The sequence below is a fragment of the Brienomyrus brachyistius genome, chromosome 2 (assembly GCF_023856365.1).
Source record: "Brienomyrus brachyistius isolate T26 chromosome 2, BBRACH_0.4, whole genome shotgun sequence".
Classification (NCBI taxonomy): Eukaryota; Metazoa; Chordata; class Actinopteri; order Osteoglossiformes; family Mormyridae; genus Brienomyrus; species Brienomyrus brachyistius.
Window position 1 is genome coordinate 26241376 of NC_064534.1, and position 14527 is coordinate 26255902.

The following is a 14527-nucleotide window of genomic DNA, read 5'->3' on the forward strand; positions in this document are numbered from 1 at the left end:
ATCTTACATTTTTATCTAAACTCTAAAATAAATAAAACAGAAAACATTCATCATTTAAGGATATGTTTGTATTTTTTTGGCTTGGGGTAACCAATAGGGGCAAAAATGATTAAAAACCTGTTTATTTCATTGACTAACAAGGCAATTATATTCTTGACTTGGGAATTTCCCATAGAATATAAAGCAGCTGTATACACTCATGGAGAATTTTCTGGATAATCCGCATGTATCTGCATCCAAGAAATGATAAGAGTTATATATCTTTATCTCAACTTACAGTAAGTTCGCTTTCCTTGCCTAAACAGGCCCAGCTGGAATGAAAAAAGTGCAAGCATGCAGCGTGTAAACTGGGAATTCCCCATCGAAAGTTATGGTCACAGTGCTTTCACTCAAGTCCTGAAACAGATTTTCTATCAACTTTTAAAGGAATTTTCCATGACGTATATAAAACGTAATGCTGCCCTAACTATAAATGTTATATGCATTGTATTGTTCTGGATATTCTAGGATGCCCTGTAATGATCCTATAAACCAGAATTTAACTCTCAGAAATTACACAATAATCCCTAGTGTCAAAATCTAGGGATTATACAAAAAGGTTAACAGACGTTATATTCATCACACATAGATACGTAATATCTGTAATGACTTTTTCACAAGGAAAAACATACTTCTCAATATTTCAAACTCAATACCCGGTAATACATAGAACAATAATTATAAGCATTCATGTCATTTCTTGTTCAAGTGAATGGAACACTGTCCTCCTCATCACTAATACATGGATTTGCAAGAAGAAACATACTACATTCCTCATCTACTGGAAACGAAGCTCCCACATCTGTTTCGTTTCCTGTGTTCAGAAACTGATCTTTCGGCACTCCCCCGGCTTGTTGGTAACCTCGCGGTTTAGACCCAGCTTTCAAAGAGCTGTTCCCTCGCTCAGTGGGATGACTCTGATGTGTTCCGCCTGAGACCTCATTAACAGTTTTAGCATTTGCCATCCTAAGCATGCACCAGGGACTAATAGAGCGACAGCAGCAATGAATGGCTTGATTAAGCTCCACTGAGAAAGGATGGTGCATCCTACCATGGTGATTGACAGCATGTTACCAAAGCTCTTCCCTTTCAATACTATGGGATGTAACTGACTGATGCTCTTTTGAAATTGTGCGGTTTAAGCTTAATGTGCTTCCTATCTGCATGACTCATAGCACTTTAAAACATCCCCCTTTTGACAAGAAGTATGAACCAATATGCTTGAAAATGATGCCCGTGAATGAAATTAAAGTAATATTCTCTGTATGAATATATTGAGGGGTGGGTTGAGCCACTTTTTAGATCATTAGCATCTTGAGAACAATACAAAGAAATGTGTCGTCAAGACGTCACATCTGCAAAAGCCGTATAGAAGTCAGAAGTACATACAGTATAGGTCACCTTCACATTCCCTCAACTCTGGGTTCATTCTCAGTTTCAGAAAAAAAAACATACAGGTAAAATTTAGCATCTCTTCGTATCTGGTCCTAATCTATGCAGTATGACATTTGAATGTCTGAATTTACAAGTTATATTCAGAACTGCACAATTGCAATGAGAAACCTGTGGCTGTTTCTCATAGCCGCGGGGCGGGGGGGTGGTGTTGGGGGAGGGGTCACCAGGGGTACAGCACTCAGTCAATACATGTTCTGTGTATTACTACTACAAATTACTCCTGTAATTTATAATACTAAGAGAGGCCTCAATGTCTGTGCTACTCCTTGTCTCCAAGAATGTACCCCATGCTCAAAACTTCGCTTTTTAGTGATGTTCATTTGCTTTTCCTATTTCCATGCCTTGTCCCTATATTATCAAAACAGGAAGTTCCTGTACTCTGTACTATTCCTGTCACACAGATGTGTTGTCCATCATGACTAGAGAAATGATCATTAAAAAAAACTCTAAAGCGTTTCCATGCATTATATCATGCTAATGTTTATACCCACTTAGAGAGCTGATTATTTGATTCAAATAACTGTTTCTCACACATGCACTTAAAGTGAAAGAAAATACCCTTATGTTGCAACCAGTTGCATGAGCAGGGAGCGGGGAAGCAGATCCAGGAGATGAGAATCCAAAAACCGGACGAAAACAATCGGGATTTCACACGAGGCTGATGAGGGGGAGTGGCACACAGGAGGATCAGACAAGCAGGTCATGACATTTTGTTACTTGAACTTGCACAAGAAAGTGAAGGTGACATGAACAAAGGACATTTACATTAACAGTGTGGTTGGCATTGTGCATGGAACATATTATCCTTCTCTAAACCCAACACATTACAAAAGTCAGCCAATGTCCTCTCTTGCAGTAGTTCACACCTAAAATTATTTTGACATTTACCTTCTGTTCCACTCAGTGGTGTAGTGCTTTCTCGGTAGGTGGGTATCCTGCTGTCTTTATCCCTTCAAGAACACAATTTTTCTTTGGGTTTTGGGGATTTTGGACTCAACCAGCTTATATAAACAGCGAGAACCTAAACCTCTTTCTCTAAATATGATAGGACTTTGTTTTCTTTACATTCTTGTCTTCTTTTCAGTTTTCTTTTACTTTATCGTACTTATATTTTCAAAATACGACGTTCCATGTCTTTTTAATCTCTTACTCTATTATTTATTCTTGTTTATTTTTATAGTAATTTGATTCACATTGACTGGAAAGCAGCTTGGTACAACTCCTTTTGTTTTTAAATTTGCTGTATAAATAAATGTGCCTTGCCTTATCATTCTCCTTGTCCTATGTGAATGTATATGGAAATGCTTTGCAAAACTGCACTTGCACATAAAAATAGAAGAGGGCAGAACTGAGTTTGTGGTAACCCATGTGAATTTAAAGTTGGCAGAGCCTGAGATTGGAAAGACCATTGATAGCATCTATGGCGGGTTAAATTGTCTCGATTGCAAAACTATTTTATTCAGTGTTCAAGCTATGCATGAGGCATTGCAAGTTAAACTCTCTTTCTAGGGAACATAGGTTTCACGTTCTGGCATATTGACATAAATTGGACAACTGGGGGCTGTTTCAGAAAGCTGGATTTCTTGTTTAGCTGGATAAGTTCTCGGATTTAAGGTAGTTTGGGCTAAATGTGAGTGAACAAAGATAAAGCCCATTTAAACGGGGGTACCTTAAATCCAGCAAGCTATCCGACTCAACAAGAAATCCTACTTTCTGAAACCTTTTTCCCACGACAATAAACATGGAGTGGGTGTGGCCATGACTCTCTGTGTTAATATGTAAACATGTTCTTACAGTTGCAATTATGTTCTAAACAATACATAAAGCAGGCATCCTTACACACCCTTTTCAGCAGAAGTAGAAAAAAATATTTTTGGCCAACATGCCAGCACTGCCATCAGTCTACTTTCCATTTATCTGTACAATTTGATTAATTAAACATGCACTTCCGTTGGTTCAATATACGTGCATTACTGAAATGAGAACAACTTAGACTGATGGAAACACGTCCTGCAGCCTGCAGTGCCAGCCTTTGTGTTGCTATTAAAACCCATTGCTTTGTTTAATTAAACTTAGCGTAGATAAAATCAAATTAAGTGTTTAAAGACAAGTGGCAATGTGGTGTCAAAATTGCTTAAAAGCTTTTAATTTAGAAATGTTATAATTTACATTTGTGTACACCACTGTGTACAGCCCAGTGTCAGGGACGGATTATGGGTTGTGTGGGCCCCTGGGCAAAATGTTCGCGAAAAGGCCCCCCCCCCCCTCCACCACCACCAACACCACCACAACCACCACAATTCAAGGGCCCTTGGCAGCCAAACACCCTCCCTATAGGGTCAGGGGCCCTTGTAGGCAGAGGATCAAAGAATGTAGGCCCTCTAAAATAGACAAACGAAAATACATTGTTGATAAGCATTGCAAATTGTTTTGGGCTAGGGGCCCCACGGGCCCCCTGCACCCCAAGGGCCCCTGGGCAGCGGCCCCGCTGGCTCGGTCCGTAATCTGTCCCTGCCCAGTGTAACTTAAAACAATGATTCTAAAAGTCTTAAGATACAAGAAAGCAGTAATAAGTGTCTATCAGAGAGCACTACTCTATAATACAGTGATAAGGATGATGATAATAATAATGCTATTATATCAGGCTTCCTACTTCGTGCTATGTCACATCTCCATTCATCTGTCTTCTATAACCACTTACTGTAGCTCATAGACAGTCATGATGCCATCTCCTCACATTTAGCCTAATTCATTTTCCATTTTAGTTTCCCTCAATGACCTCTTACATGCTTACACTGAGAGCATGGAATTTTACCTCTGTATTCTGAATTAATAGCTGTAAATAATGAATTATTGATGGTGCCTTCAGTGACAGTGAAAGCAAACTACAGAAGCACAAGCACCAGTATATAAAATGATCCAAAGCGCTTGACAAAGACCAATCAGTTGTTTTCTAGCTGTGACTTAGTTGAAGAGTGGCCTCTGCTTTAAAGTTTGTTTCTCTAAAGTACAGTATATATAAATGCACGGTGTCACACCTCACTTATGACCTCTCAAAAACGCAGATATTTCTCATCCAATAACACTCTGCTGCCTGTTGAAATGCACACCATTATTTTGGCCCAGATGAATAAGATGAGGATGATGCATTATTCAGATATGAAAATATATGCACACATTACTTCAAGGCATTACCACTGCAATGTTCATAAAGACTGACCTCTAATGTTAGGTCTCCAGAGAACCTGAAAAATACAGTAAAGACAACAACATAGCGTTTATATATTAATATATTTTCCTGTGCTCCACACACCACTAAACTGTAAAGATACTAATTTTACATTAATATATATAATATATAATATTATGATGGATAGACAGACAGATTTTTTTTTGCGTAACCATCTGACATGCACATGATTAAATGTAAAAGGCCCTGATTGAGTCCATTTGAAACCTAATGATTTACGTCTCAAATGAACTCAAAATGGTATTTCTCACCCTTGTGTTCGTAGCCATCTGAAGTGAATCCTTACACAGTGTGATAATTGCTATGGAAACTGACTTAAGTCCCGCAGTGTGTTAGATGTATTTTTGGTCTTTTAAGTAAGCTTACACAGAATGGTACAGAGTAAGAGAGCAGGATGGAAGAGACGGCCTGTGACAGCCATTAAAGGAAAGCGACATTTATAATTTGCAATGCTCTCCTCACAAATGAAACACATTTAAGCAAAACTGCAAGAGTCTCTCCAAAAAAATCCCCTGACCACCCAGGCTGTTCTAACACACCATTCTAATATAAATATTTGTTTTTCCTGCTCCAATTAAGTACAAAGACTTGAATGACAAATACAACATGAAAACTTTTATGGAGCTGCTTGCACAGACGAAAGAATTTAATACGTTTTTTTTTTTAGCTTATAACAAATATTGCTTGACCTGAGTTAAAACGCAACTGATTGACTGATCCTGTTTCTTCAATTATATGTTGTTTTGTATGAAAGCACAATACATAAATCTAATGCTGTATAATGGCTAAAATGTCTGCAAATACTCTTTATAGACAGAGCAGGTCAACGGCAAGTGTGGGAAAAGCATTTTGCTTCTCATGGTTAAACCCACAGACAAACCTGGTGATAAACAGCTGCCAGTCATATTCACAGTATAGGAAAATAACAAAATATAGTAAGAAATGCTATTTTTTTTCCCAGTATGATCAGCAATTAACATTTAATATTTTCTTTTTCATGGCGGTAATTTATCTACTGCAGTCTTCCTTTTGTCTTTAAGTATCGTCCTGCAAGTAAGACCTTGGCAACGGTATTTTATTTTGTTTAATTAGTTCTCAAACTTCAAAGCTGGTGGCTCAGTACAACTTCCTCTCAGGGAAATTTCCTATAATGTTTTAGTGTAAATCACCTCAATCTCAGACCACCCCACCATTAACATAAGCATGATAAAATATTTAACCATGAAAATGGCATGCTGGACATTTGCCATGAGGTAAAGTCTTCCAGTAAACACTATTTATATTTAGAGCTGACATCTGATTGATTCTCCTGTGGTTTGAGCCTCAAAGAGGAGAGATTCTCACATCCTGGCTAATACACTTAGCATCAATTATTTCTACAGTTCCTGCTCCCCTGCCAAACATCACTGCCTTCCACACATACACATTTTCAAAGGACTAATCCAGGTTTAAGTGCCATCAAAAATGCATTTAAAACTTTTTTTTATATATTTTATTTTATAATATGTAGAAGACAGAAATGGATTTTGAAGGAGAAGAACAAATTCATTGCAATCTAATTACCGAATGGTCTCTGAAATGTTCTTGGCGCCAGCATCTCACGAAATTATATCGGAATGTATGCGTAAATGCCGACGTAATACACCTTCGCGTCTACATTTTAAAATGGAAGGTAACGTAGAGTTACGTTGCTCTCTCTCTAGCTTGAGGGAACGCAACACTCGTAGTTTCTTCCCTGGGGATTTTCAGAGTGGATGTAATATAAAAATATGTTGTACATTACATTTTCACCACTGCAAATGAGAGAAGTAGCTGCAGATGACCTCATTTTACACCGCAGTACCAAAGCCATTTATGTGTCAACTTAGGCAAATTAAATGCATAAGTTTTACCAAGTATAGCTGAAATAGCCAAATATTGACAAAGAAAGGAAAATAGAAAATTCATTTTTGTTCTTCACATGATCTGGTTAGTAATAAGCTTAGTTCTGGCATCACTGAAATGAAACTCTCCCAAAAATATCTTCCTTGCCCACTGTCACAGTATTCTATATGTTAAATTTGTTCACTGTGTATGCAGGGACATATTGTAATATTAATATTTTACTATATTCGTAGAGAATCATTTAATTGTTATATTGATTTTCATATTTAATTTTTTTTATATTTAGTCCATTTTATTCATGTTTCTGGAACCTATTTTGATTTGGAAAAATCTGTGTATGACTTTACAAAACAAAGCAACATAACTTGCTCACATTTCATTTGCAGTCTAAATTAATCACTCCCATAAATTTCATCTGTACCTTCTATGATAAAAATGGCAACACTTTGAGTCCTTGTTTGTGTTCTAGTGCTACAGGTAAAAGAGTAACAGTTTTAATTCCTTTGCATTGTCAATACAGCCAGAAGAATCTACAAATAACAAAGAGGTAGAAGATTCATAAGGCCTAGGTAAATTCAGGTCATAGATGCCTAGTGTCACAGGACGAGGTGAGCGATCGCGAGCAGAGCGGCGATCGTGCGGGTAAGGAGCAGGCAGGCAAGCAGGATACGGGAAAACGGGGGTTTATTAGGAGCAATCCGGGGCAGGGAATACAGGACGGCAACAGACATCAGGAAACATCAATGACGGACACGGGTTAGTACAACTCAGGAACTTAAATACATGAAACAAGGCAGCAGGAAACAAGACACGACTGGGCACGATCAGGAAATCACACGTGGGTAATTAGGGGGCGTGGCACACACGAGGAGCGGACGTCACAGAACCCCCCCCCAAAGGCGCGCTACACCGGGCGCGCCAAGGAAGGGGGCGACGGACGGGACACGGGAACTGGAGCAAAAAAAACAGAACCATCAACGAGAGACGGGAAACAGGACCGAGGCACAGAACAGGGCAAGAGACAGGACATGAGATAGGAGCTGACAAAGGGACGGGAAGGCAGAGAGACAGATCAGGAAGGGGGACACAGCGGGAACAGGAGGAACAAAAGGACCAGGAGTGAACGAAGGGAACAGAGGAGGACGAGGAGCAGAGACAGGAGGAACAAAGCGAGGGGGAGCAGAGACAGGCGGGACAAAGAAAGGGGAAGCAAACGAAGGAGGGACCAGGGCAGGAGAGAAGGGAGAGAAGGCGGGGGAACAAAGGGGAGCCCGTGGGAGCCCCAGCGGGCGACGGGCGGCAGCCGGAGGGGCCGCAGACGGCCGGGAGGCCGGAGCCGGAGGGGACCGAGAAGGGGCCGAGGAGACAGGGCGAGGGACCCGCGGAGGGGCCAGGGAGGGAGCAGGAGGGAGCACCGGGGAAGGGGACGAGGGAGCAGGAGGGGCCCACGGCGAAGGCCCGGAGGAGGGGGGAGCCGCAGCAGGTGGCGACGTCCGGTGGAGGGTCGAAGGTAGGGGCCCCACAGGCGACCGAGGAGCCGCCGTCGGGGAGCCCGCAGGCGGCCGACCAGGCTCTGGAGAGGGGAGCGAGGCAGGGCGACGAGGCACCGGAGAGGGACCCGCAGGTGACAGCCGACCCGGAGGGCCAGGAACCGCAGGCGCCAACCGAGCCCCAGCGCAGGCAAGGCAGGGCGAGCCAGGGGGCAGGGCGGGCGGGACCCCAGCCCTGCGTCTGTGTCCCCTCCCCTTGCGGGACACAGACAGGCCGACCCTAGGTCGGGGTCGACGTGGCCGGGACGAGGGACAAGGGGTTACAAGTTCTGTCCCCGAGGGGTCCCATTCCAGCTCCTCCACCTCCAGAGAGGGAGGAGCTGCGGTGGAGTCTTCGGGGACCTCCTCGGGAACCGGGGTCAAGGGACTTAGAGCGGGAGTAGGAACGGGGCCAGGAAGTAAAGTCATTCGGGGCGCCTCGGGAGCTGCTGCAGGCGGAGGGGGCGCCTCGGGAGCTGCTGCAGGCGGAGGGGGCGCCGGGACAGGAACAGGAGCGTGGTCAGGAACAGGAGCGTGCTGCAGTGGGGGCGCCTGCCCGGGAGCTGCAGGTTGCTGCAGTGGGGGCGCCTGCCCGGGAGCTGCAGGCGGCTGCACAAGCGGCGGCTGCACGGGAGCGGGGTCCGCCGGCAATGGCGGCTGCACGGGAGCGGGGTCCGCCGGCAATGGCGGCTGCACGGGAGCGGGGTCCGCCGGCAGCGGCGGCCGTTCCGACGGCGTAGCCAGGACCGGTGCTCTCCGGACAGGAGAGGCTGCCTGGGGAGACAGCTTAGCAAAGCTAGGGACCATCCGGGCGATTGGGGAGACATCCCGATCCTCCTCTGGGAGGGCTGCCGGGATGAGGGCACATGCCCTTAAGGCGATCGTCGGGGCGATCGCCGGTTCCTTCCGTCTCCTCCTCCGGCTCTTGGTAGCGGCGGGAGGTGGAGCTACGTCCGCCAATGCGGACGGCGGAAGGATTGGTCCCCGCTCGCTGGGAGCGACGGAGCGCTTGGTCCGGAGCTGAGCTATCCGCAGGAGACCCTCGCGCAGCTCCTCGGCCAAGCGGGCTTCTAGGTCGAGGGCTAGCTGGCCGAGGGTCTTCTCACACCAGCGGACGAGGCTCCACGCTGGACGATCCTCAATGATTCCGGGTTGGGATCTCCAGTACGCTACCTGGTCTCCGAGGCGGAAGTACTCCTCCTCGGAGATGTATTTCGCCTTGTTGTGGTCCGTCATTCTGTCACGGGACGAGGTGAGCGATCGCGAGCAGAGCGGCGATCGTGCGGGTAAGGAGCAGGCAGGCAAGCAGGATACGGGAAAACGGGGGTTTATTAGGAGCAATCCGGGGCAGGGAATACAGGACGGCAACAGACATCAGGAAACATCAATGACGGACACGGGTTAGTACAACTCAGGAACTTAAATACATGAAACAAGGCAGCAGGAAACAAGACACGACTGGGCACGATCAGGAAATCACACGTGGGTAATTAGGGGGCGTGGCACACACGAGGAGCGGACGTCACACCTAGGTAAATTCAGGTCATAGATGCCTAGGTAAATTCAGGTCATAGATGCCTAGGTAAATTCAGGTCATAGATGCCTAGGTAAATTCAGGTCATAGATGCCTAGGTAAATTCTGCATAATGAGGCCTAGGTAAACTCAGATCATAGATGCCTAGGTAAATTCAGATTAATGAGGCCTAGGTAAATTCAGGTCATAGATGCCTAGGTAAATTCAGGTCATAGATGCCTAGGTAAATTCAGATTAATGAGGCCTAGGTAAATTCAGGTCATAGATGCCTAGGTAAATTCAGATTGAAGAGACACACTGAAAGTGAGATTATAATACTGAGTGCTTACGCATTATTGACAGACTATTAAACAGTCATTATTGGCTATTACTTGAGACCTGTAAATTATGACATAGGAGACGTCCTCATTTTAACTCGTGCTGGGAACCATTAACTTGTTTTTGGCAGCAGGACTTCTGCCTCCGGCTCGATATCACCGTTCACCGTACATACAAGCTCTGTCCTTTTCCCACGATTCCTGTGCCCACTGCCTTGGCTCCCAGTATGATGTGGCTCTCTATTCCAGGAAAATCATTATGCAACGTCCACAGCCTCCAGTACTGGATTTATTTTATACTGAATTACAATGAATTCACACAAATGCATGCCTTGTCACGGGTTGCCACTACATCTTAGGTTATTCACTACCTTGCTCCCATACAGTAGCTTCTGGGATTGACTCCAGAACCCTGCAACCTTGAGTAGCACAAGCGGGGATGTAAAATGGATAGATGGATGGATGGTTTGTTTATTCATCAAGGGTAATCAGCATGAATTGTTATTCATTTATTCACAATTTAAAAAGCAAAAAAATATATCTTCCTCACTATTGCACTATGAGTGGTTAAATAACTTAAAGCAAAACACATTTATACTGTATTTTGATTATTATGATTTTGGGTATGCGAATGATGTGAATTTTCAATATTACAGACTGTGAGACATTTCTGTGTATTAAACAAAATCAGGAATGCAGCTTTGTTGAACCTGCTACACAAAAAACATTCAGACCTCGCTCCTCAGTGAACTCTTGATTCTCCACTCACCATCTTGCTCTCTCAGATCCCCTAATAATAATCTCCTCGCTGTTGCACGCACCAGACTTTCCACCATTGATGGTAGGTCCTTCATCACCAGGGCCCCCAAACTATGGAACTCACTCCCATAATCTCTCTGTGACTGATCTTCCTGCACATCCTTCTAATATGAACTAAAGACATTTTTCTTCCATGAACATTTCTCTGCCATATCTTCCTCCTTTACTGATTATTGATTTTTTTTCCCTTCCTCCTGTAAAGCAAGGCGCAATATAACTGTAATCTATTATCATCATTATATGCATGAAGCTGGGTTTCCACTCCACATTCAACAGGCCAGAAAGTTGAAAAACCTGCATTAGTGTGTGAGTCCTTCACTTCACGTAGGCTTGATATGTGCCACGGCCCCTGAGACCTGAAATGCACCAGAGTCTAAATCTGTCAATTATTTCTGAAGGAGGGAACAACATTATACTGTAGGTTTACAGGTTAGCACAGGCCTTGCTCTGCTAACAAAGAAAATGCCACACTGTCAGACCACTGTCTGCACAGATGCAGTGGTACCTGATGATGATGTGCAAGAAATTGAGAAAATTAAATAAACTTGGTTTCCTGTCCCAGCTTTGAGTGGATATTTAAAATAACCTCTAAAGATGAATAGAAGCTGACTCCAAACTCGATTGGGATGCAGCAGCTAGCAGGCTGAGTCTGGTGCATGTCAGCAGGTTTAACGCAGATGGAACTGGTACAATTATTTAGTTGAGCTACTGTAAGAGTATATCTGGAACACACCTGGCTGAGTTAATTATCAAGAGGAGCTCTGAAACTTCTTCAACCGTAATGCAAGGCTGTTGAAATGGCTGCAAACGCTTCCTGGAAATGAAAAACAAAATCTGACAAAGGCTTTAATGCAGAAACACTTTGCGGTACTCAGAAACTGAGGTGTCATAGCATACACTGGAAATGAATTTCTATTACTTAGGGTTTTCATTAGATTAAGATTTTTATTGTTCATCTGGAACAAAATAATGCAATTGAAAAAGTATTTATGTGAATTTTTTGTCGAACCACACACTTAGAGAAAATTTCACAACTGCATGCATCTATTCTGTTGAGGTCCACATGGCTTCAATTATGTCTCTGACTCACTCCTTTCGATGAAACAAATGTGAGGACAATAATCCGCAGTGTCAAGTGGTTTAGTGCAAGAGTGCCATTACTGTAGGAATCAGATTCTTCACCGCTTCGGCCACTTCAAGTGCTCTGCAGTGCAATAGATCAACAGCCTTTTGTGCAAACTCCACTAAAAGCATTGTTTGTCCTGACATCAGTGTTTATGTTCCCACGTCATTGATGCATACTGATGTTTTAAGTTCGATCATATGTATCTGAGTGCTGATTGGCTGAAGGTGGGACTAACAATTTCCCTGCTCAATCCTGGCAGGATTTGCTTTGTCTGTCTACAGTATGTTCTACTGTTAGGAGCAGCAGTCACTGCTTTGCATTATACCACGGTCCAATTTGCAGACCTTGGTGTCCCATTACACTCAGAAGCAAACATGCTCGTAAACTAATAACTGCAACATATCTCAGCTCATTTGGATCCTCCCCTCTTGGAACAATCTCCAAAAGAGGCTGGAAAGTAGATGGATAGATATCTTTGCTTCTGTAGCATAATTGTAGTACCATTTACATTCACTGTGTTGATTTTGGACTGAGAAGCATCACCAAAGTGTCATGAATAATGCGCTGATACCACCAGGTTCTATGTTCAGTGTGTTTCCTTTTACCTGCACTGGTGCCTTACAGGCCAATGTAGCAATTCTGTGATCCAATCCTCCTTTTCGGTTTAATATATTTGTATAATTGGAGTTACAAGATTGTACGTAGATCCAAATGCGTGTGTGAGCCCTACCATTACTTGGTGCCTCGTCCTGGGTTATTCCCTGCCCCCGTAGAGGTTATTCCCTGTAGAGGACAAGCAATATATAAGATAAATAAATAAATGATGGGCCTTTTCCAATGTATTTGTCCCAGAGTGTTTTTCATATAGATATAAACACATACAGTATGTCATCCTATGCCAGCAGAAAGTGTCTGTAACGGATCTTAACTCTTGCCTCGTGTCACATGGTTCCGTTTGACGTCCATCTCGGAGCTAATCACACAATACGTGGTGCAATTCAAAAGTTTGATGACTATGTCAATATCTCTCAGTCATATTTTACGAAATTTGGTTTCATGACTTAAAAACTTGAAGTATTATTAATTATGTACCACACGCTGCTTTTCAGGGGTACATAACAGTTACCTTCTTTTTCAACACATTTTCATACTGACATATTCAAGATAGCCAGGAGGATTTTATGAATATTTTATGCTTGTTTTGTAAACCTAATTTGGGTTTGCAATCCTGAAATGAAACACTGAACTGAAGCATGAGCTTACAAGCAGGACTGAGGATTTGGGAAAGGAATGCAGCCTCAAATTTGCCAATTGAAATAGAAATAGGATTCTCTCCCATACACAGGAAGTGATGCCACGTGTTGATGAATACTGTTTGACCAATCTTTTACTTGCCATTTGCACAAGTATGAGTACAGGTACACTGAAATTATTCTCTTTGCCTACCCCATTATGCTCTCCATAGCTTGGGTGTCAGAAAGTCAGTCAATGTGCGGTGCATCTGGAGCTTGGGGGGGTTAGGGTCCCTGCTAAAGGACTCACTGACATATGACTGTTCTGTCGAGGCTGGGGCTTGAACCATGCGTGATATGTTACTTCTTCTTTATCACACACCCAGAGAAATACCATTTCTTCCCTGGTATTATTGCAAAGTGGAAGCGTTTAGGAACAATAGCCCCATGAAGTGGGAGACCACTTAAGGTAACAGAGCGGGGTCATGAGTGCTGAGGCTCATAGTGCGTAAAAGTCGCCAACGCTCTGTTGACTCAATAACTGCAGAGTTCCAAACTTCCTCTGGCATTAAGCCCAGCACAAAAACTGTGCAATACAGCAGGAGCTTCATGGAAGGAGCCTGCACCCAATTAAACACCTTTGGGATGAACTAGAACAGAGATTGTGGGCCAGGCCTTCACATCCTACATCAGTGCCTGATCTCACTAATGCTCTTCTGGATAAATGGGCAAAAATTCCCACAGACACACTCCAAAATCTTGTGAAACATCTTCCAAGAAAAGTGGCAGAAGTTATAGGCACAAAGGGGGGACCAACATTGATGCCCATGTATTTAGAATGGGATGTCATAAAAGTTCATGTAAGTGTGATGGCCAAGTGTCCCAATACTTTTGTCCACAGTGTAACATTCAGACCCATCAATCTTTCTGACTGGGTAACCTTTCCTTTATTAACAGAATGATACTTATTTGTCTGGCTCCACATAATTTCAATAACCAAGTGTTGTTATCTATGAAAAGGTCTTATAAGTAAAATCATTTTTATGAAGAATTTATCTAAAGAAATTTTTTTAAATAGATTGTTGAAAGCATTTACAATTCCTTAAGGTTATTTACAGAGATTTCTCCATTGAGATAGAATAGGACCCCACATTAGACACTAGCATACATTATAGAAAAAACTCTATGTGTTTGTTATTTTCTTATGAGATAAACACTCAGCATTCTGTGCTTACTATGCAAGGATCACAGCCCACGCAGTCACCTGTGAGCTGCATCCTCTCGCAGCCGTATTCCACAGACCTCCAGTGTCTAGTCTGCCACAGCGAACAAACAAAAGGAG